The sequence below is a fragment of the Lissotriton vulgaris genome, chromosome 5, assembly GCF_964263255.1.
Source record: "Lissotriton vulgaris chromosome 5, aLisVul1.2, whole genome shotgun sequence".
Lineage (NCBI taxonomy): Eukaryota > Metazoa > Chordata > Amphibia > Caudata > Salamandridae > Lissotriton > Lissotriton vulgaris.
In genome coordinates, this window is record NC_141693.1 from 1,850,158,150 (window position 1) to 1,850,181,607 (window position 23,458).

At 47.7% G+C, this 23,458-nt stretch overlaps 1 long non-coding RNA gene across 1 annotated transcript in view; it reads left to right on the forward strand.

Moving 5' to 3' along the window:
* The first annotated feature begins 7,229 nt into the window (after nt 1–7,229).
* The window catches only part of LOC147717518 (uncharacterized), a 43,339-nt gene continuing 27,110 nt past the window's right edge, over nt 7,230–23,458 (forward strand). The window contains exons 1-2 of the long non-coding RNA XR_015295810.1: nt 7,230–7,371; nt 12,314–12,587. This is a non-coding gene — a long non-coding RNA (uncharacterized LOC147717518). The remainder of the gene's footprint in view (nt 7,372–12,313; nt 12,588–23,458) is intronic.

Sequence of the window (23,458 nt, forward strand, 5' to 3'; positions counted from 1 at the left end):
GCAGGCAATAGTGCTTGGTAAAAGTATGCACACTTTTCCATGTAGCAGCACGGCAGATGTTTTCCAGGGTCACCCCTGCAAATAGGGCTGTAGACGCTGACATCATCCTGGTGGAATGCGCCTTAACCGTTCTTGTCAGGGGCTTGCTCGCTTTCTCATGACAGAAGACAATGACAGAGGAAAGCCATCTGGCTATAGTTGCCTTCGTCACTGCCTGACCACGTGTAGCTTGGCCATAAGCTACAAACAGTTGGGTAGATTTGCGCAAATCTTTTGTCTTTTGTAAATAGAATTTGAGGCATCTTTGGACATCCAAGGAATGCAGCATCCTTTCAGCTGGAGTCTTGGTGTCTGGAAAGAAAGTTTTGAGTTTCACCGGTTGATTGATGTGAAACTGGGTCGGAACTTTGGGAATAAACTTAGGATGAGTTCTAAGAGTCACACAATCTTTTGAAAAATGTAGGAAAGGTTCCGATATAGTGAACGCTTGTATCTCACTTACTCTCCGGGCTGAAGTGAGGGCCAACAAAATAGCCACTTTCCAAGTCAAGAATTTAAGTTCTGATTTATGAATTGGTTCAAAAGGCCTTTTCAGCAATTGAGATAACACAATATTGAGATCCCACTCAGGAGGAGGAGGCCGCACTGGGGGGAAAACTCGAAATAATCCTTTAAGGAACTGTTTAATTAAAGAGGAAGAGCACAAAGATGGTTTGTTGTAACTCTTTCTGAATCTGGATATGGCAGCAAGGTGAACTTTGATAGAAGAAAAAGCGAGACCTGATCTGGCTAGAGACAGCAGATAAGGCAGAATCTTCTCTGGAGGAGCCTGTAGTGGATGGACGTCATGCTCTCCGCACCATAAACAGAATCTCTTCCATTTGAAGCGATAGGTACTGATGGTAGACTGTGCACGAGCCTGAGATAGAACAGCTCTACTGTCTGGAGAAATCTCCAGGTCCTTAAACTCTAAGAAGTCAGGAGCCAGGCGTGCAAGTGCAGCGACTGAGGATCTGGATGAAGTATTTGTCCTTCCTCCCTTGTCAGCATTGAAAGTGTCGGCTTGAGGCACAGTGGAGGTTGATGGGAGAGTATCAGAAGCTCCTGGAACCAATACTGTCTCGGCCAGCGAGGAGCAATTAGGATTAGAGAGCAACGCTCTCTCTTCATTTTCTGTAGAACCTTTGGGATGAGAGGAATCGGTGGGAAGGCATACGCAAAGATTCCGGTCCACCTCATCAACAGGGCATTTCCTCTCGATCCTTGCTGGTGGAACCTGCTGGCAAAGTATATGCATTTGCTGTTCTGTTGCGTGGCAAACAGGTCCAGTGTTGGTGTGCCCCAGAGCTGGAAAATTGTTTCCACTTGGCGTTGTTCGAGTTCCCACTCGTGACATCCTGTGAACGACCTGCTGAGATCGTCGGCCAGAGAATTCTGAATTCCCTGAACATGCTCCGCTCTGAGGGAAATTTTGTGATGGAGTAACCATTCCCACATTTCCTGCGCTTGAAGAGACAGGGCTAGAGATTTTGTGCCCCCTTGCTTGTTTACGTAAAACATGCTGGTGGTGTTGTCCGTGCGCACCAGCACTGCAGAGCCTGCAATTCTTGGCAGGAAGGCTCGCAAGGACAGGAAAATGGCCCTCAACTCGAGGCAGTTGATGTGTTTGTGCTTGTACTGATGGGACCACCGTCCCTGCACTTGAAGGTCTTGGAGATGACCTCCCCATCCCTCCATGGAGGCATCTGTTGTTAGAGTAAATTCCGGTAGGGTCTGAAGAAAAGTGAGCCCCGGAGACAAATTGTTCTTCGCCGCCCACCATAGAAGAGCTTGTTTCATCTTGGGCGTGACCTTGATACGGTCCTCGAAAGATCCGTCTATCTGCCGCCACTGTCGATGCAATTCCTCTTGGAGAGGCCTCATTCTGAGTCGAGCCAGTGGAACTAGATGGAGTGCGGAGGAACACATCCCTAGCAGGGAAACAAACTGTCGGACCGAAAGAGACTTTTTTGACCGTATTTGACTTGCCAGCTTTGTGATCTTGTCCTGACGAATTTGGGTCAAGAAGGCCTTGCACTGAGAAGTGTCTAGTACTGCTCCTAGGAACGTCAGAATTTGTTTGGGTTGAAGTTGAGATTTTTTGACGTTGAGTGTCAGGCCCAGATTCGAGAACATTGATAGAGCACTTTTGACCGATTGCCTTGTTGAAGTCTTTGTTGGACTCTTTATTAACCAATCGTCGAGGTACGGGAATACCTGGATTCCCTGTGACCTCAACGCAGCTGCAACTGGGACTAGAGTCTTGGTAAAGATTCTTGGTGCAGACTTCAGGCCGAAAGGGAGCACCTTGAATTGTAAATGGACACCAGCCACTGTGAATCTCAGATACTTGCGGTGGTTTGGATGAATTGGAATGTGGAAGTAAGCGTCTTCCATATCCAGGGAAGCCATGAAATCGCCTTCCATGAGGCAATTGAGGACATCCGTGAGCGTCACCATGCGGAAACTCTGCTTTTTCAGATATTTGTTTAAGTTTCGTAGATCCAAAATTGGACGCCATTCTCCTGAAACCTTTTCCACAAGGAAGAAGCGAGAGTAAAACCCCTGATTTTTCTGGGATGTTGGGACTTTCTCTATCGCATTTTTGTGTAGCATTTTCATGGCTTCCATGTATAACAAATGAAGATGAGGAGGGGAGGGACCCCTGGGCGGTGATGTTGGAGGTTTCTGCAAGAACTCCAGAGTGTGTCCGTGTTTGACTATGTCCAGAACCCACTGATCTGAAGTTATCTTCCGCCACTGTTGATAAAAGGCGGAGATCTTGGCGCCCACGGGGAGGGAAGGAAGGGAGGATGGTGTCCGACAAAACTCACTGGCGTTTATTTGAATCGCGTCCCTGGTAGTTAGAACGTCGTTTCCCTCCTTGACGAGAGAAACCCGCTGACGATGACTGCCGATAGGACTGTTGGTAGTACGGCTTATTCTGAGGTTGATACTGGCGGTTTTGCTGATTTTGATAATGTCCTCTGGAAGAAAAACCACGGCCCCTTGCTCCTCTGAAAAAACCTCGCTTATACTGTAGTGTACCAAGCGATTTGGCCGTATCAGTATCCGTTTTGATCGCAAGCAATGCCTCATCTATGTGCTTGCCAAACAATAACTCGCCATTATAGGCCATGTCAAGTATTTTGGTCTGGACTTCAGGTCTGAAAGAAGTCGCCTTGAGCCATCCCTGCCGTCTGAGAACTGCCGCTCCGGCCAATTGTCTAAAGGCTGTATTAGATACATCGAGGGCGCAATCGATAATCTCAGAAGCTGCCCGCTCGCCTTCCATGACAACCTTCCTGACCTCTTCAACACGGTCATCGGGAACCAAGTTGATGAACTCCGACAGATCTGACCACATTTGTCTGTCATAACGTGCTAAAATTGCCAAAGAATTAGCAATCTTGACAGTAGCAGCGGCATTAGCTGAGAACTTCTTCCCAATCGCATCCAATCTCCTACCCTCTTTGTCTGGAGGCGTTGAAATTGGTGCAACCGGATTCTTGGATCGTTGTTGAGCCGCTTGTGAAATCACTGAGTCAGGACGCGGATGACCAATCAAACATGAAGGAGTATCCGGTGGTGCTCGGTACTTCTTGTCGACTCTTGGAAGAACCACCGGGATGGAAGCTGGTGTCTTCATAATATCAATCCCTTCTTTCCAAATATAGTCAATGATAGGGATAGATCTGGACACCCTTCTATACCCTTCTTTGAAATCATGAAGAAAACAGTCAGCCTGCTCAACCGAAACTGTAATTGCAAATCGAGCAGCTGCCCTGTGCATGATGTTATGAAAACCTCCTATGTCTTCTGGCGGAGAATCTGAAGTATGTGGCAAATTAGGAGAGGGCATAGGAATGATGTAATCATTCCATGGTTCCGTAGGCGTGGAATCCGGAAGTTCCCCATCCTCTCTTTCATCCTCATCTGGAGAGGAGACGTCAACATCCTGACCTCCAGTCCCGGGGTCAACATCCTGCCTTGGAGAGTGCGAAGGATGTGGCGGGGGATTTACTGGTATGTCTACTGGCACAGGATTTGAAGTAGGCAGAGTTGATGGAAACCTCTGACGATAATCAGCCAGCATGGCCTGCAAATCCTGAATTAGAAAAGACGGAAGATGAGTCGTGTCTTCTGTGTGTTGTTGCTCCTGATGATAAGGAGTAGTTAAATTTTCCTGATAGTAATGAACTTCATCATCATCCTCATCCTCTTGATATTTTATGTGTAACGGGGAAGGGTGATGGGCCACTCCAAAAGGATCGTCATCATCCCCTTCATTATCAGAATCTGCCTCCACGTAGTTTTCCAAAATATGCGAAGGCAAGAGGGGAGACAAATGAGAGTAACTCTGTCTCTGAAATGATTTCATCTGAAAATGGGTATACTGTACCCTTACCGGAGATGTGGGTAATAAATGCGTAGACGGCACATTCAAAGATGCCAGCGCTGCTGTCGATGGTAGAAGTGAGACAGATGTGTGAGTTGCCGGTACTGTCGTCGACGGTATCGTCATTGGTGTTGTAATCGTGGACGAGGGCTTGTTTGAAGGCGTCCTAGTAGACGGATCCGTCGACGGACTCTTCGTCGTCGAGCTTGTCGTCGACGGTGCTGAAACCTTCGTCGACGGGTTTGTAGTCGACGGGCCTGTCGTCGACAGGGTCTTCGTCGACGGGCTCTCCGTCGACGGGCTCTCCGTCGACGGGGGCTTCGTCGACGGGGTCTTCGTCGACGGGGTCTTCGTCGACGGGATCTTCGTCGACGGGATCTTCGTCGACGGGGTCTTCGTCGACGGGATAGTGGAAGCCTTCGTCGACGGGGGAGCCGTCGACGAGAGCGTCGACGGAAGCGATGACGAACGCTTCGTAGATGGTGATTTGGTCGTCGACGGAAGACTCGTCGACGACGAGCTTTTCTTCGATGATTTTCCCTCAGAAGAAGAAACCATGACGGACATCACAGGAGAAGTAATTGCCGAGGTGGTAACAGTACTTGAAGAAGTAGAGGACGTAGAATAGGTGGTGACAGTGAGAGAGGACACCAAAGAGACAGCTTTAGTGCGGACTGTACTCACAGTAGAAGACTCTGTTGACGCAGCACTCCTTGTGGACTCAGAGGGTTTATGAGAGAATTTAGGTTTTTTCAATCTCTCAGGAGAACACCTCTCTTTGGAACTGGCTCTCTTACTTGAGGTAGAGGCTCTGTCCTCGTCATCTGTGGCAGACGACTTTAGCCACAAAAGAACTCTTGCCTCTCTATCCCTGGTGGTCTTAGGAGGGAAGGTTCGACATATCCTGCAATCCTTCACCACATGTGAAGGATGCAAACAATAAATACAGTCCGAGTGCTGGTCGTCCACATGGACCCTCTTCTTGAAGCATGAAGCACAAGCTTTGAATAAAGCCTTCTTTTCCGACATCTTGAGAGAAAAGAAAGAAATTTTGAAGAAAACTGAGTAGGCACTCAGGGAGACTCCCTTACACACGAAGTGCGGTGAAAATCTGAGGAGAACTGCCTGGGCTGGGAAGGTTCTAGAGGGTGAGGTTATCTGATTGGCTGAGGCTACATTTTTCAGTTCTTTTTACATAATGAGGTAGATAGGCTGCTAAGTTTTGGGCCTAGTTGGGCCTATATCCTTTTCTAGCCTACTACTAATGGTTTTTAGGCACTGCTATATATATATAATTTACCGTGGGACTCCCGCCTCGACGACGGGGAATGATTCAGGCATGTGAATCTATGAAAGATACCCCAATACTGGATAAGCTGGCTAGGACGTGCCTCATCCATTCTGTCATGCCGGGAAGTAAAATGTATGACCAAGGTAACAAAACTGCTACAGGAAACTGAACAGACAAAGGCACCCACCACCTAGTGCAAACAGTGTCCAGGGAAAGAAGTACGTGGTTGTAGAAACGCCATTTAGCGAAAATTTCGCCCCGGATACATATTTTATTTGTTTGAATTTATATGGTGCACAGCTACCCAACAAAGGGTTTCCCGGCGCGACAGATCCCAGTGTCAATGGGGTTACAGGAATTAGATGTTGAATAGCCATGCTTTTAGGGCTTTCCTGAATTTGATGTAGCTTGGTTCAGACCGCAATGTGTGTGGCATTGAATTCCAAAGTGTGGGTCCTAGAAAAGAAAAGGACTTACTGTGTTTAAACGAAAGAAACATGTCCAGGGAGGTCCTTTTTGGGTCAGAACATTTTGACTTTTTATCGTCTAAGAACACGTCATTTTATTTTCATCTAAATCTCTCTCTTCTTCTTTTCTGTTTTTATCTATTCAAATATTAGAAAGATTTTTATTAATCAAACAATAAACTATTGATGATGATGATATTGCAAAATTGGCACAGTCTCAAAGAGGGGTTTGGTCCATGTGAAGATATGTAATAGTTAGATAATCCAAAAGTGGCCTCTGACTAGAGCCTTGACACTTATTATTTATTTATTTTTTACAAATTAAGCACTGCCCCTGTTTGCACTGTAGTAGGGGCATGTTACACCCCTTGACTATTAACAGGCGGAAGAACAGGTAAGTAGTGTCCCCCCTCTCGGGATTTTCTGGACTCATCAGTGGGTAATGTTTTGTCTGCAGCTTAAGGTGCCCGTCCTTCCTAAAAAATCCAAGTGAGTGGAGCTGGAATAAACATGAATGTTGTCCTCTTCGTCTTCGCGGTGGCCGGAGTTGTGCTTTAGGAATGAGTAGTAGCACTACACATTTTGGTCAGTGCCTCTCAAGCGTCTGCACCGAGCAGCCATTGTTCGAGGCTCCGCTGTGCATTGCATGTCCAGCCTCTCTGCCTGTGTAATTATTTATAATGCTCGGGGTGTGCGGACCATGTCGGTGTCATTGTTTCCAGGTATGTGCCTCTCAGTCGGACCTATCACTGCCTTGCGGCCGGTGAGAGATGACACCTAGCGCCCGATGGCAGGGGAGGGGGAGGAAGTACAGTCCACTTCCTCGCTCTCAGCTGCCCCATTACTCCTCCCCGAGCCTCTCTATCTCTTATGCTGCCCCCACCGTCACCCAGCCCCAATCTCTGCTTGATGCGCGTGGTCCCCTCCCCTCTACGTACTGCATCTTCGGCTCCCTCCTCCCCGCCCCCTCCGCGCTCGTCCATCACCGCGTCTAGTCTCTGTGCCTTGTCTCGCCTCCGAGATGCTGGACATTTTCATCTTGATGTTTTTCGCCATCATCGGGCTGGTGCTGCTGTCTTACATCATCTACATGCTGTGACCGGCGATGAGTGGCCCGGGGGCCCCCGGCCCCGGGCACACAGGGCCACGGAGGGCTTCTTTCTAGCGGCACCTAGGTGAGTGGGCACTCAGACTGACTCGCTGGCTCTCTGTTCAGGAGGAGGCAGCCGTGCAGTGATCTTGTGTTTTTTCTCCTTATTTGGAGTGACGCCTGTTAGGCTGTATGTTTACTACTGTATGTTTTTTGTGACGTCACCAGCTCGGATGGGCGCCATATATTTGGGGTTGACGCAGATCGGTACGGGATCAGATGTGAAAGGATATATATGTTTGGGGTGTGAGAGGCGCTGGGTGATGGATCTGTTACGGGTGCGTGGCGAATGCAGGCACATATTGTGTTTCGTGGAATTGCAGCAGGCATGACTCGTGCGGGATTTCAAGTGGATGGCTGTATCTGGGGGGTGCAGCAGGCCCCAACGGCTACATGTGTAGTTGATGATATCCTGGTGGCGGGTGTGAGTAGTTTGGGCTGAAATGGATGTGGGCGCGGTGGACTAGTGCATGTGAGTGTTTTTCAGGTGTCGGTGGCATGAATGGCTGCGTGTGAGTGGGTCAGACCTAGCAATGAATGGCTGTATATGGTGGGTGTGCATGCTGGACGTGCCTGGTTTTAATTGTTCCGGTGATACATGCCCTGGGTGTGCTAATGAGTCTTGTTGGGGTCACACAAGGTGGTACTAGATGTGCCTGTCTGTATTTGTGTTTGATATACCGCAGGACATTAAGGGAACCGGTTCCTGCCTGCGCTCGGACCTGCAGTACTCAAAGGCTGATTTTGAAACTGGTTTCTACGAGGGAGCAGTGCACGTTTTGGGATGGCATGGCTGCTAGTAATATGCTGTAATACATGCCTGGAAGTGGGTGTTAATGGGCTGCAGCTGGCGATGAAGGCCGGAACAGGGATGTGAATGGTGACAGCCTATGAGGGAAGCGAATGGCTGCATTTGTGGGTAATTTAGGCCTATAAAACATGTACATTACAGGCGCTTGGAGTGAAGCATGCCTGGCAGGGTTGTGAATGGCTGACTTTGGGAACGATACAAGACTAGGAGGGATGTACGTAGTTCTTTTGTGGGGGGATGCGCCCCAGGATTAGATGCAAATAGCTGTATTTGCAAGCGATGTAGACCATGTTGGACAGGATGTGAATGGCTAAATTCAGGGTGAAGTTTATCTAGGATATTTTGGATATCTGCATTTGGGGACATATGGTTTAAATCTAGAGCAATTATTGGACTTTCAAACCCCAGGTCATATGGTACAGCATATTTTATGTAAAATATTGTCTGACAGAAGTTTTGAGTCTTAAATATAATTAAAAAAAATATTGCCTCATTGGAATTCGTAAAATAACATTATACCTATTTGTTGAGAGATGTATCAGTCCTTAGCTCAACCCACTACAGTCCGACCATAGACGAGAGCTTATAACCAAATAGAGGGCCTTTATCAACATGCAGAGCCCAAGACAAAAGTGATATTAAGCTATTATAAAGTTCGCCCACTGTAAGCAGAAAGATCTAAATGAACAAGCATTGGCAAGTCTTGACTCTAACATTTTGACTCCAACATACCAGGCTCTTGGATTTGCCAGTGCTTTTTTCCTTGAGCGCGTGCAAACACATGCAAAAAGACACATGTGCACGTATGACTGGCTTTATAGTAATGGGGTTTCTATAGAATGGCAGTCGTTTTTAATTTACCTGAACAGTCCAGTTAGAGCCCGGACTAGTCCTGAGTGTGAAGTGGCCAAAAAGGATGTGAGTGACCAAACAGAACTTTGAAGCTGCCAGGCACTTGTAAAGAAAAAAAATAATAAAACAAAAGCAATAAAACAAACCGAAGCAGGAGTGGGAAGCATCAGGAAACAGAAGAGATGGTAAGCAAAAGAAAGTTTGTGGCAGAAGGAAAGACAGGGAGAGTTCAAGGAAAAAATACATAACCTTGGCAGTGAAGCAGGTAGCATCAGAGAGCAAAAAAGTCCTCAAGTGTGCAGGGGAAGGATACAAATCACCCAATCAGAACATTGTGAGAGACTGGAATGCCCCCTAGGTGGGACAAACTCAAGAATAGGGAAGAAACCCATCAAATTAGGACTAAGGGAATAAGATAGACAATTTAAAGATCCAATTCTGAACAAGGACCTGACCAAAACCTCCGTCTATGTAAATGTAATGAATTGGAAACAATAGGTTTGTCGACAAACAGCTAAAGCTGTCAGTAGCTGAGACCTAAAAAGGGAGAAACAATAAGACCAATATTGGAATGTTGGAGCAGAAGATCCATACCAGTCATGATCACACTTTTGCACTCAATTGTTTTCCACGGAGCTTCGAACATTCCAATATTCCAATAGAAAATCTACATACAAGGTAACAATATTTTTGTAAATGGTATTTAGGACACAATATTTCTATGAGAGAATGTATTTGCTAATTCTAACAAAGAACCATCTAGGTGAGCCTCCCTGGGCAGGTCGTTTTGGCCATCATTTTCTTTCGGCTAAAGCAAAAAGTTCTCATAGGAGGAAAGTCCATCGTTAGGTCTCGCCTGTCGATGCGCATGCGCATCGAGCAAGGCGAGAGTATTGGGACTTATCCGCTCTTTATCCACACTGCAAGGAATCATGGCGATTCCTTGCAGTGCACGAGAAATTTAAGCTCAATGCGCATGCGCATTGAGCTTAAATGCGCGTGCACATGCCCCCAGCCGCCTGCCTTGCCTACTCTCTCTCACAGCCTCCCCCAGCTCCGCCCCTCACTACTTGATTGCACGGCCGCTAGGCCGTGCCTCCCCTACTCTCCTCCCCCCTCCTCCTCTCCTCCCCTGCCTGCCTGCCGCTAGGCCGTGCCTCCCCTACTCTCCTCCCCCCTCCTCCTCCTACTCTCCTCCCCTGCCTGCCTGCCGTGTCGCACCTCTCCCCTCTCCGCCCCCTCCCCTGCCCGCCGTGTTACGGTGAAAGGCTTGTTTGTTTATTTTACCCGCCGTGTCGCCGTGTCTCTGCTGCTTGCCCCTGTCCTGTCTCTCCTCCTCTCCCTCTCTATACCCTCCCCCTCCCCCCCACCACTCCCATCAAGTCCCTCTGGCCCTTCCCTCCTCCCCGGACCACACAGTCCAAGGATGCGCCAGCAGCAGCTCGGATTCCCGAAATACTTCCACTTTTTTCTCTTTAAACATAAAGCAGCTCGTGGCGTCCTTGGGGGTTTGGGGTCTTGGTGGAATTTTTCTCTTTAAACGCTGTCGTGTGAGCTTTTGTTATTCCGACCTCCCCCCGCCTGCTCCTTCCATGGCACAGGCCGAGGTCTCGAGCACAGGGAGGGGGGGCGCAGGCGGGTCCGACCAGGCCCTTACAGATGTTTAGAATGTTGTGCAAAACTAGAAATCGTGCAAAGGGGGTTATTGATTTAAACAAGTTTCAAGTCTATTTTTTTCCTCTCAAAGTTCGATACAAGATTTTATAAAAAGATAATCAAACACACCCCCTCCCCCCCACCACTCCCATCAAGTCCCTCTGGCCCTTCCCTCCTCCCCGGACCCCTCCTCCCCTGCCCCCTCCACCCTTTCTTGGTGCTCTGCAGCCCGCGGGGCCGACAGAGGTACCTCTTCTTTCGGTTTCCGCTCAACAACAAGGACCCGTTCCCTTCAGTCCCGGGCGCCGCTGCGTCTCTCCGTGTGATCTTGCTCCCGTGCCCCTTGCAGCTGGCAGTGCCAGGGTTTCTCCGTGCCTCTCTCGCGCCTGCTCTGCTCGCACCACAACAAAGGAGGCAGAGTTGTATGGATGTCTGGAGCGGCGGGCAGGGCAGGATGTGACCTCAGCTGCAGGCAGAGAGGAGACCCCCGTGCAGGGAAGCCGGAATCCTACACACGCTGGAGCCCAGCCAAGCCCCTCCCGCCTCACGCCCCCAGGCCGGGGGGCTCAATGTGCATTCCATCATAACACTCTATTTAAGAGTAACAGCATAACTCTTTGCCTGATGTCTGTTTTGCAAAGGGGCTCTACCGTCAGGTAGCACCGTTTACAGGTTTTATCTTCCTTGATGTGGGTGGGGAAGGCTCTCTCCTAAGTTGTTACAGCTAAATGTGGAACGAGCTATTTAAAGAAAATCTTCCCAGACAATGAAGCAGGGTTTTCCGCCAAGGCTATTCAACTAACCCTTGTATGGTCCTGACTACACTTATAGAAACATATACATTGGTCTGGCCCAGTCCTACCAAACTGTGACTTTGGACATATATTAGGGTGTTATCAGGGTCAATAGTACTTACTATCGACAGTGGTTGTAATTTAAACAGTCTATAAGCAGTCCTCTGAAGTCATTAGATGTAGCTCACTCACCCTCACCCTCACTCACCCTCACCCACACTCACCCTCACTCACCCTCACTCACCCTCAACCCCTCACCCTCACTCACCCTCACCCTCACTCACCCTCACTCACCCTCACTCACCCTCAACCCCTCACTCACCCTCACCCACACTCACCCTCACCCACACTCACCCTCACCCACACTCACCCTCACCCTCACTCACCCTCAACCCCTCACTCACCCTCACTCACCCTCACCCTCACTCACCCTCACTCACCCTCAACCCCTCACCTACCCTCACCCTCACTCACCCTCAACCCCTCACCCTCACCCTCAACACCTCACCCTCACTCACCCTCAACACCTCACCCTCACTCACCCTCAACCCCTCACCCTCACTCACCCTCAACCCCTCACCCTCACTCACCCTCAACACCTCACCCTCACTCACCCTCAACCCCTCACCCCCACTCACCCTCAACCCCTCACCCTCAACCCCTCACCCTCCCTCACCCTCATTCACCCTCAACCCCTCACCCTCACTCACCCTCAACCCCTCACCCTCACTCACCCTCAACCTCATGCTAAAGATTTACAAAAAAACCCATTAACAATTCTAAAAGCACTAACTCTAATGCTGCGAGACCTATTGCATTTCTAATGCTTGTTTTTTTCATGTGTCTCTGTACAGTTCTGTCCTTAGGCACTATCGTTGTTTGGAGAAGGGCAGTAAGTGAAGGATGAGCCATTGCTGGACCCAAGTGACTGCTAAAGATCATACCCTGATACTGAGCCTTCCAGCAGAGTGCAACACCCTTTAAGACAATGGAACAAGCAGCAGGGAGAGCCAAGTCAATTGTAAAGTGTTAATACCCTGGAAGTAACATCGGATAGAAGTCTGATGAAGGCATTCCATTCTTGAGAAGGAACTGCCTGGATTGTGTTTGAACTGCTGGATAACTGAGGTAAGGAGAGTCCAGTGCCCAACATACCTCTCCGAGTTTAAAATGATTTCCTAAGCTGATCAATGCACAATACTGTCTTCTACCTCCTACAGTTCTGTTGTCACAAAAGGATAAAACAGCAGTTATTTGATCTAGCCATAAAACAACTTGTATCTGTGTTGTGTTTGAGCTGCATCGCTTTTACTGCCTACTGTGTTTACAGTCACATATGTTTCCAGGTTGTTAGTGGGAAATACCTGAGGGATAATCGCTAAGCAAGATGGCAGATACATTGTAAAGCTTTCTTAACCCCTTCGATGCTGCGGACTGCCCCCGCCCGTCCCGCGTGACGGTGGTCGTGTGCGGAGGACGGCAGTCCGAACCCCGCCCACTGATTAGAATTCCAGCACCGGGGCGGAATTCGCGCCGCGATCAAGAAAAAATTTCGGGGGGGTGCTGAAGCATTAAGCAGTAGGTAGAGTGGCGCTGAAGGGGCTCTTAGAAGGGGTGAAACATCAAGAAAGCCTCTTTAACATGCACATGGTCTTTTAAAGACCTCTGAAGTGCTCGGGTGCGGCTGTGTGTGTGCCCGGGAGCTGTCTGAGCCCGGGCTGCCATACAAGACTGGGGGTGGGGGTGGGGCTTGGGGGGGGGGGGGGTTAGGACGGGGGCTGATGCCCTTTGATTCCAATGGGTGTTGCGCGCCTGGAGTAAAATGTAATAAACAAAAGAGCACCAAAACAACAGCAATCTAAACCGGAGATATGAGTTTTTAAGTTTTAGGTGAAGATAGCACCAAAAAACACAAAGCTTAATGATTGGATATACTAGTACCTAGGCAGAATTGTAGGCTGGCCATGATGAAGCCTGGGTCAGATACACCAAGTCGATTGGAATTGAACATTTTGGAATAAAAAAGTTTCGATGTTCCGCTTCAGAAAGGGACTGTCACTTTCTTAAAGAAAAACATTGACTTTTTGTCTAAGCCCCAGGGCAGAAGGGACATTGTCACTTTTTGAGAAGACGAATCCTCCCTGTGAGAGATGCTGTTGAAATTGCAGTCGCCACGTGAAATCCAAGAATGGAGAACAGAAGCAGGTTAGACCCGCTGAAGCTTTAGAGATTTCCAGATGAATACCTTCAAGGCCCCAACACAGAATGGGACTTTGTAACTTATTCAAAGATGCAAAAGTCTCCATGTGGGACAAAGCTGGAATTCAGTCTGATGCTGTGGAACTGCCGGTCAGGTACTTCTGCTGGCAGGTCCCCTCTTAAGCTCTAGAGGCAAAGTTTTCAAAATTTCAAAACTTTCCTTTTGTGCCCAAAGAACAACAGGAATACTTTTTTAAGGCCCCCAGAACTTCAGGAAACGGCACATAGAAACTCTCAGGGTGTCAATCAGAGGCCAGTAACAAAGTCCAGTCACGGTCAGCTGGTTAGCTGGACACTTCAGAGAAATGCCCTTTTTTGATGCTTAAGTGTCCCTGTGGACATGACATGAGGTCAGCCAACTGACCCTTTGAGCCCACTTTTGTGTCCTGGTTACAAGAGAGACCCCGTTCAGACCTGCAGGGCTCTTCCAAAGTCACAGACTGTAGATCCAGGCCTCTTCTGATCTTCCGTTGATTCAGAAAGTGTTCTGACACAAGTGCCTTGGAGTATCACATTTATGGTTGGCACTAGTTAGTAGGTGGGGTGACTCTTGGGCACTCTCTAACCAATGGGATAAAAGTTCTGAGGCTCTAGCATACCTACTTTTTCGGGAGTTCCTGTTGCTTTACTGCAAACTGTTCCAAAATGCAGTGGGTCAAGGCAATTCCAAGATGGCCTAAGTGTTCAGCCACATTAAACCTGGTCTCTGAACTGGGGGAATGTAGCAGAGTGTAGTTTGGAAATGACCAGTGTCCTCACACATTTAACTCTAAAATCTAGTTTGAAATAGGCCCTAAACCCACAACAAAAAATGAGACATAAATCTGGTAAGAGAAAGCAAGGCCATTCAGCAGCTAGATATGGGGACACACAAGAATTGTGATCTGGTCCTGTTTGATCCCTTTCAAGAGCACACACGTTTCTCATGTGCCTCACAGACCTTTTAGGCAGGAGTTTATATTGTTGTGCCAAAAGGAGAGGCAGCAGCCCCCACCCTGAATGTCTAGATGGGCTCAGAGAAACATCCCAGTGCATTTAGGTTGACCTGTCAATCTAAGTGGTCTATGGTGTGACTCCAGGAAGGAATTTTACACCTCCTTAAAAGCTAACCACAGACTAGGTAGCTGCTGGAAAGCTAATACAAACTATGCTCATCGAGGCAGAATAATTACTATTGTTAAAATGAGGCTTCACCATTGAATTTGACTTTCCATAACTATAAAAAATATAAGTTGCATTATTTTTCTCGCTGGTCCTAAACTTGGGATATCAAAATTGATATTTTACTCGGTACTTTTTCCATTGTAGGACAGCCAGGCCTACCACAGTAAAAATATCACTGTAAGGACATGGTGCAATTAATTTTCTACTGTGTGGGCTATGCCAATAAGACCTACAGAGGGGGTGATTTAGTAATATTTATTTGTGTCAAAAAGTGTTCTTTTGACAGCTTGCACTGCAGGTTCTACACTTCAATAGTCAGGCTACAATGGTAGGTCTGAAGGCATGTTTTGTAGGCCCACTCTATGGATAGCATAATAGGTGCTGCAGTCTACTTGTGATATTTAATTTCCAGGCTCTGGGTATATTTTCTACAGCATACACTAGGGAATTATAGGCAAGATACATGTTTTAATTAGGAATACGCCAATGTAACCATTTATAAAGGGGGAGAACAGGCCCTTTGTACCTGTTTAGCAGAGCTAACAGTGCACAGTCTTTTAAGTCCAGCAACAATAGGGTCCAAAAAAAGCGACAAATATGGGGTGAGCACACAGAAAAGGCTGGTTTCCTACAGTTGCACTCCACTATGAGTACAACAAAACCTAGGGACCTGAAAAAATAGCATAGCACCTTTTCTGATGGATGCTAATAATTGCAGATTCTTCACCAAAGAATACTTCTCAGTTGCCGGACAAGACCCAGAAAAAATGTCTCCATAGCAATGCTCCTACACATCGCTACGTGGCACCATGCTGCAGCACACTGAATCTACACTGCGCAGCAGAGCCGCATATAAGGGCCACCTCCGCTGTGCACTGATGTCAGTAACTTTCTTTCCTCACCTTCCAACGTGGATCCAGAGCTCTGCTCCTAACTCTGTCAGTTTTTTCCAATAACTACTAAACGGTTCACGCTTGTGCTAATGAACAATGTCCCAACCCAAAACAACTGATTTCATGTAATGCCACAACTACAGGAAGCAGATGTTGGTCACAGACCTGTAAAAGGTGTGTCTTTGGTGTGTGGACTTGGGCCATGACTCTTAAGTTATGCGTTAAGTCCATCTTCATGCACTCAAAGGCAGTCCGTGACCAGGGTTTGAAGCTTTATGTCGTTGAACATAAGGAGGAGCCATTGCCTTCAAATGGGTCACAGTCCCACGTAAGCTCATCAGCACGGACCCAGTGCTGGTCCTGAGTCTGTTCCCACAACTGCTCAACTTCACACTTAAAGTCCTCTGGTAAGTCCAAGCATAAGAAAGCGAAGCAAGCCTTGACCCCATCTCACCACTGAAGACTCCAGAAACAAGGCACAAGGACATCACAATGTTAGTTTCACCTTTTTAAGGTCTCTGGCCGCAGAACCATCTCCTCAGCTGGTCTCGATGTGCCATGAGTTTCCCATGTCACCATGGATCCTGCAGCAGATAGAGGCATTCAACAAAGACATGCTGCAAAGTTTCGGTGCACTTCCATCTCTCTCTGGTGCACCTTTGGGCCCAATGTCACCACAGGGGTCCACAGTCAGGTTACTATGAGCGGGTTCATCCCTATTGCCGTCCGTAACCCTGGACCCATTAGTGCGCCCATACTGTCTCCTGTGCTGACTTCTACTCTGGCTCTGTTACACCAGGGCTGGTGTTGATGCCAGTGGGCATGATACCTCACTTGAGACAGAGATTATCTCACCACTTGCCTCACCAATGGAAGAGAGTGCTTCATTTGCGATGGTGGTCCAGTGAGCAGCTGAGGCACTAGATTTACTGCTACTCTCCATTGACATCAAAACAAATTTGCTTACAGAGATCTTACAACCGGGGCCAGCTACGTCTGTGTCTTTGCTTTCCTTTAACTATGCTTTCACTGATACTTTGATGGCTACTTAGTTGAAGCCTTATTCTTGCCCACACGTGAATACTCAGGTGGCCAGACATCACAGACCGATACTCAGTGACACGGATTTCCTCATCAAGTATCCCACACCCAAGAGCCCTTATTATGTACCTCAAACAGTAATGTGAATCTCAACTCATTTTCAATCACTTCTCCAAACAGAGAATTGAGGCTTTTGGAAAAGGCATTTTTTCTTATGCCAGCCTATCATTACGATCTGTGAATGCTGTTTGTTTGCCGAGTCGTTGGATACATGTCCTGGAGGGTTTTAGGGTCTCTATGGCTCAGATGATTCATGATAGATATGGAATGGCCAAATATGTTATCTGCTTGGGTATGGATCCCATTGATTGCCTAGAAAGGGCAATCAATGGGATCCAGACCCAAGTGGGAAAGTGTTATACTTCATCAACATGCATGGATACATTCCACAGAATTCTCCAGTGACATACAGGCTTCCCTCATGGATATGCCCTTTGATGGGTCTCGCCTTTTCTGTGAAAAGCGCTTTAGGAACAGTAGAGCTGTGGCATCCTCTTTGGTGATTTTGACCCATGCTAAACAGGTACCACATCAGTTCAGAATGTTTATAGGCTATTCCAGAGCACATGCAAATAGACAAAAACATCCTTCACAAACAGAGTAGCAGGCACTCCACTCCACGCTGCAGAGGGCCAGCAAAGGCATCAGTCCAGCAATTCCTGTTCCCTTGCTACAATTGTCACTAAACCACTTTAGGTTGCCCTTGGTGGGGAAAGCCCAACCGGTGGGGGACAGAAGTAGATTTGTTTCCCCGAATTAGATTTGTTTCATCAGACTGATCGGTATTACGAATAGTTTGAAATGACTACGTGCTACCTTTTCTTTCTGCCCTGTCCAATATTTCTCCAAGAGAAGCAGCATTTACACCCCAAAGATGCTACTGAGAGGGTTCCTGACTTGGAAAGACAAGGGAGTTGTTGCTCTCTCTATTTCCTAAGCGTATTTTAGACAACTATCCTTTAAATGCCTTCCTGGGGTAAGACAAATTTCAAATGCGTGTGCTGGCTCAGATCCTGTCTGTCTACACATTTTTAGAAACCTTGCTGTGGTTTCGCAGACACTATCTGTGGTTCAAGGTAAACCAGGAGAGTTTTCAGTTTGCTCAGCTCAGTTTTGGCTACAGCAGCATCCCTCAGGTTTTCACAAAAGTGATGGCGATAGTCGTGGCCCAACTTTGGAGGTCAGGGATACCAGAATTCCAGTACCTCATTGAATGGCTGTTAAAAGTAGGCTCACCACAGCTAATTGTGGGCCATCTCCGGACTATGGCGAACCTCTGGACATTAATGGAGCTCGCTATCAATGAGCCGAAGTCCCACCTGGCTCCTTTGCAGCGGCTTCCATTTATTGGAGCAGTCTTGTGTTCATTATAGTCAGGGCTTTCCCTCCAGAGCAACAAGTGTAGGCCATGCATGGTAGATCTTTGATAAAAGAGAGGGCAGCTCTGAATGGAATTTCAAGTTGCAATGGGGTTAGCATCAAGGCAGTCTGACCGATACCATCCAGGTTTCGTCGGAGATAACTTAAAATCTGTAGTGGTAGCTGCACAATCGCAATTGGTCCCGTTGCAGGTCCCGCTCCCTTCCTCACCCACAGCTTATAGTGGTGACTGACGTGCCCAGGCTGGGCTGGGGAGAAGTGGAGATCAGGGGACTCTGGTTTCCAGTGGCGAGTCGGCTCCATGTCAATTTGCTAGAGCTGTAGACTATTTATCTGGCTTTGAAGGCCTGCTTGCAATCCATCAATGGGAGGCTGATACATGTTCTCAAAGACAACACCACTGCCATGTGGTACTGCAACAAGCAGGGTAGACGGGTCCGGAGTCCTGTGCCGGGAGGCTCCATGTCTCTGAAGGTGATTTCCAGAGCGGATGAGCTGAGCAGAGGGTGTCTGGTGGATAACAAGTAGCACCTACAGCCGTAGGTTGAGCAGGGCATTTTTCCAACAGTGAGGAAAACCCAGACAATTTTTTTTGCAAAGGTCGATTATGTTCAGTGTTTAACTTTTTAGTTCTTTGAGTTTCCTCAAAAATCTCATTAGGAGATACATTAAGACTGAAATGGAACACAGGACTTCTGTGTGTCTTTCAGCCTCTGCCTCTCCTGCAGAGAGTCCTAAAAAAGATCAGGAATGCCCGAGCACTGGTCATCTGAGTTCCTTCAGATTGAGCTAGGAGAGTGTAGCTCCTGGACCGTCTGGGCTTGAGCATCTGCCCTCCGACCAGACTACCACATCATGAGGACCTTCTGTCTCAGTATCATGGCAAGGCCCTCCATCTAAATCTGCACAATCTACACCTACACTAGTGGAGATTGAACAACAGCAACTGGGACAAATTTATGGCGTGGTTTTGCATTCACAAGACTGAAAAAGGTACCCCCTAAATATTCGTTATATGTCTGGCAAAGGGTAGAAAAACAAGAAAAGTTGGTGGTCGAGACGTTGGGCACTAAGAGTCAGTTTTGAAATTATACAGGTCTAGTGGGAATCTTTGTACAATTTTCATTCAGTCAGGAGACTGACCCTTACAATCAAAGCTGTTGGGCTGCCTTTTGTTTGATTTATCTTTGGCCAAGCAAGGTCTTGCAGTAGGCACTATTAAAGATTATTTTTTGCACCCTTCCATCTTTCTGCATTTGCTAGTCCAATTGTCCTTCCTTAAATCATGAGATGTGACGAGATTTATTAAAAGTTTGATATGTTTCCTCCCAAACATTTTGTTATGCCAAAGAGGTATTTTAACTTGGTCTTGAAGTTTGTCATATGTATATACTTCGAGACGATGCCTAGCTGCACCCACCATCTCCTAATCTGGGGAGTATTCGAAGCTGAGGAAACAGCAGTTAGAGTATCCACCCGAAACAGAATTACCAATGGTAAGTAACTTGTTCATCTAAGCAATCTGGTGGAATGTATTGTCAAGCCTTGGAAAATAAAGATTTTGGAGCGTTATTGTAAAAGGCTCAGTGAACACTACAAAGAGCCTTAAGTTGAATTCTGCTATTGACTGGCAGACAATGGAGAGTGCATTGCGATTCCGACACAAGGTGAAACTTCCTGAGGCCGGTATACTCTGTAGCGTATTGTAGTCTGCACAGCCATGGTACAGGGCACTGCCATATCCAAGGGAAGATAGTATGTAGTATTTATTAAGAGAGTCCAGAAGTCCTGAGAGAGGAAAGAGAGCATTTTCTGTACTATCCTCAACAGGGCAAAGCAAGATGGGCACGTTTTCTGTATTTGGTGTTCAGAAATAGTTCATGTTTAAACCATAAGGCCAATTTTGTTTTTACTACTTTGGCTGGGCCAGGAAGAGTGCCAAGTGAGACAGGCCAGATAGTTTGGTTCCAGACTGACAGGGTGTCTTTGAACAGAAGAATTTCCATGTTATGCCTGTTCAACTTGTGAAAGATAGCTGCCATCCAGTCCTAGAATGTAAGAAGTAAACCCTAATGGGGTAACATTGGATCTGTGACAGATTTTTGAAATTTAAGTAGTGGATGTAATCAGCATATGACATCAGTTGAAAACTAAAACTCCATATCAGTTCTTGAAGGGACTGGACATAGCTATTAAAAAGGACAAGAGAAAGACCTGTGGGGCACCCTACAGTTAACATGCCACTCTTTAAGACTGAAAAGAAAGAAGTAAAACAGAATGAGTCTGGTCTGAGACAAAGGAGAAGAGAGTGGCTCACCATGGTTAGAGAGGTCCAGCCATAGAAGGCCTACTGCAGCATCCTAATCCCAGGTGGAAATTAGGGAGTCAAGGATTACCCCTAATGCACCCTCAGTGCTATAGCCTCATTTAAAGCCAATCTGATCCCATCATTGAATACAAGAATGTCTAGCCTCTTGGCCAGCTATCTAGCTATAGGAGTAAGGTCTAGGCTGACAGGTTTTGCTCCATCTGTCAAGGATCATGCAGATGTAGTTTGTGGAGGCGTGCTATTTCTGTATTATAGTTGGGCCTAAACCGGAACTGGATAGTAAGGAGCTGGTGATTGCTCAATCAATCAATCAAGTATAGCACAGATAATCACCCCTGGGGGTATCCAGGTGCTTTGCTGCAGGTATCAGTTGAAGAGCCAGGCCTTGAGTCCCTTTCTGGAGAAGTTCAATGAGGGCAAGGTGCGTGAGAGGGCGTTCCAAGCTTTGGCAGCGAGGTGAGAGAAGGATCGTCCTCTGGAGGGGCTGTGGAGGATATGTGGTGTGAGAGCAAGGGTGAGGTGTGCAGAGCGGAGGTTTCTTGTGTGTTGGTGGAAGGTCAGGCGAAGGTTCATGTAGTCTGGTCTTTTGGTTGTGGAGGGTATTATAGGCGTGGGTCAGGAGCTTGAACTGGCATCTCTTCTGGACGGGGAGCCAGTCGAGGTCTTTCAGGTGCCAGGTGATGTGTGTCCTCTTGGGCAGGTTGAGGATAGTCTGGCTACTGCGTTCTGGATAGTATGGAGTTTTTGCATGAGTTCGGTGGAGGTGCTGGCATTGAGTGTGTTGCTGGAGTCGAGCTGGATGGTGTGGCGGGCCTGCATCACAGTCTTCCTTGTGCTTGTAGGGTAGCCATTTGAAGTTTTTATGGAGCATTTGGGTCGTGTGGAAGCAGGCTGTGGCAATGGCGTTGAAATGACATATCATGAAGAGTTTGCTGTCCAACATGATGCCAAGTTTGCGGGCATGGTCTTTCAGCATGGGGGTAGGTCCGAGCTCTGCTGGCCACCAGGAGTTGCTCCAAAGAGTGGTGTGTCTACCAAAGATCAGAACTTCTGTTTTGTCGGTGTTAAGTTTCAACCAGTTGTCCTTCATCCATTTTGTGAAGTTCTACATACAGTTGTGGAAGTTGGACCTAGTGAAGGTGAGGTTCGCTGAGTGTGAAAGGACAAGCTGAGTGTTGTCGGCGTAGGAAATGATGTTGATGTCATACGATCGGACGATGTCTGTGAGTTGTGTCATGTAGATGTTGAAGAGAGTAGTGCTTTGGAATGAGCCATTTGATACTCCGCAGATGTTGTGATTGGGTTGCGAGGTGAAGGGTAGGAGGCGGTCTCTCTTTGGGCGTCCCGTGAGGAAGGATGCCATCCATCTGAGTGTATCGTCTGTGATTACAGTTTGGCCTAGTCGACCGAAGAGTGTGTGGAGGGAGACGGTTTCAAAAGCTGCGAAGCGATCCAGGAGGATGAGAGCGGATGATTCTCCGCTGTCAAATAGGGCTTGGATTTTGTCTGTTGCTGTGATCAGGGCTCTTTGTGCTGTGGTTGGCTCTGAACCCCGATTGGGATGGGTCCATCATTTTGTTTATTTCCAGATGATCAGTTAGTTGGAAGTTGATTGCCTCCAGGAGTTTGGCAGGGAACTGGGGAAGGGAGATGGAATGGTAGTTCTGAAACTCTCTGGGGTCTACCAAAGGTTTCTGGAGGAGGAGCCTGACCTCTGCGTGTTTTAATGCTTCGGGTAAGGTGGCTGTAGTTATGGAGACATTGAGGATGGCGGTGTGCTGGTGGCTATCTCATTGCTTCAGAGGTTTCAGAGTCGATGAGGCATGGGCCGGTGGGTGCTCCTGAGTGGATGGATTTCATCAGGGTGGTAGTTGTTGGTGTGTTAAGTTGATTCCATGTGGTGATTGGGTGGTTGGTGGCTGTGGTTGATGGATTGCTGAGGAGGTCACAGGGTTGTTGATTGACATTTCTGTAGATGGTTGCTATCTTGTTGTGGAATTGGTCAGCGAGGGAGTCGCACAGTTCCTGTGAGGGAGCATCGAGTTTTTAGTGGCTGATGGGCAGGTGAACTCTGACGATGGTGATGAGTTCCTTGGTTTGGTTGATGCTAGTTTCAATCCGGCGTGTCAGGGCCTACTTTATTGCGGCTTTGACCTGGCGGTGGTAGTTGTTGAGTGGGGGTTGATTTGAAGGCAGTTCAGTCGGCATCGTTGCTGCTGGTTCGCCATCTTCCTTCCAGTTGTTTACACCCGTGTTTAGATGCTCTGAGTTCTGGCGTGTACCAGCTGGCTTTTTGGTGGGCCTGTGCATTTTGGCTGGTTTGGTGGGGGTGACTTGGTTGGCAGCACTGGTGATCCAGGTGTTGAAATTCTCTACTATCTTGTTCAGGTTGGTGGTGATGTCAGGCTGAGCTGTGCTGAGGGCATCGGTCCATTGCTCTTGAGTTACCTTGGTCCAGCTGTGGTAGGGAGCTCTGTTTCGGTTGAGGGTGGTGCGCGTTAGTGCGGTGAGGGTGATGTGTACGATGGAATGGTCTGTCCAGGTGAGTTGCACTGTGTGGCTGTATCTGATTTTTTTGCTGGATGAGAAGACAGGGTCTAGCGTGTGTCCTGCTTTGTCTAGGGTCGGTGACAGTCTGCTTGAGGCAGATGTTGTATAGTCTTTCCAGGAGGTCGGTGGTGTTGGTGGAGTCTTTGAGGTAAACGTTGAGGTCTCCCAGGAAGATGTAGTGTTTGAATTTGACGAAGAGAGGGGTGATGAATTTGGGGATGGCGTCACTGAGGCCGGTTTGTGGTCCTGGCAGTTTGTATGTGAGGGTGCCTTTGATGCTAATTTTGCCACTGGCATGGATCTGGAAATTCATGTGGTCCATA